This window comes from Oxyura jamaicensis (assembly GCF_011077185.1).
Source record: "Oxyura jamaicensis isolate SHBP4307 breed ruddy duck chromosome 33 unlocalized genomic scaffold, BPBGC_Ojam_1.0 oxy33_random_OJ61331, whole genome shotgun sequence".
NCBI lineage: Eukaryota > Metazoa > Chordata > Aves > Anseriformes > Anatidae > Oxyura > Oxyura jamaicensis.
Window position 1 is genome coordinate 1 of NW_023304986.1, and position 692 is coordinate 692.

The window sequence follows — 692 nt, forward strand, 5'->3', positions numbered from 1 at the left end:
AAGGACCCCAGAAGGACCCCGAAAAGGGACCCAAAAAATGGACCTTCCCCCACCATGACCCCAAAACCATGAGCTCCCCTCGTGCAAGAGCTCTTTGCACGTGGCCTTGATGGGCACACGCGTGTGCAAGGGCGTGAGTGTCTCCTTGCACACCCCAACACCTCTACACCCCCCTTGCACACCCCAACGCCTCTACACGCCCCTTGCACAAGGGAGCGTCCTTGCATGCCCCAAACACCCTTGCACAAGTGTCTCCTTGCACGCCCCCAATGCCTTCACACACCCCTTGCACAGGTGTCTCTTGCACACCCCAACACCTTTACACGCCCCTTGCACGCCCCAACACCTCTGCACGGCCCTTGCACAAGGGAGCATCCTTGCACGCCCCCAAACACCCTTGCACAAGTGTCTCTTGCACACCCCAACACCTTTACACCCCCCTTGCACAAGGGAGTGTCCATGCACGCCCCCAAACGTCCTTGCACAAGTGTCTCTTGCACACCCCAACAACTTTACACCCCCCTTGCACAAGGGACTGTCCTTGCACGCCCCCAAACACCCTTGCACAAGTGTCTCTTGCACACCCCAACACCTTTACACACCCCTTGCACACCCCAACACCTTTACACCCCCCTTGCACAAGGGACTGTCCTTGCACACCCCAAACGTCCTTGCACAAGTGTCTCTTGCAC

General features: G+C 58.2%; 1 long non-coding RNA gene across 3 annotated transcripts in view; it reads right to left on the reverse strand.

The window, feature by feature from the left end:
* Positions 1-188: 188 nt before the first annotated feature.
* The window catches only part of LOC118158580, a 1326-nt gene continuing 822 nt past the window's right edge, over positions 189-692 (reverse strand). The window contains exons 2-3 of one of the 3 annotated variants that reach the window (XR_004746851.1): positions 622-683; positions 189-273 (exon numbers count right to left, since the gene is read on the reverse strand). This is a non-coding gene — a long non-coding RNA (uncharacterized LOC118158580). The remainder of the gene's footprint in view (positions 274-621; positions 684-692) is intronic. The other 2 variants (XR_004746852.1, XR_004746853.1) reach the window with 2 other exon arrangements.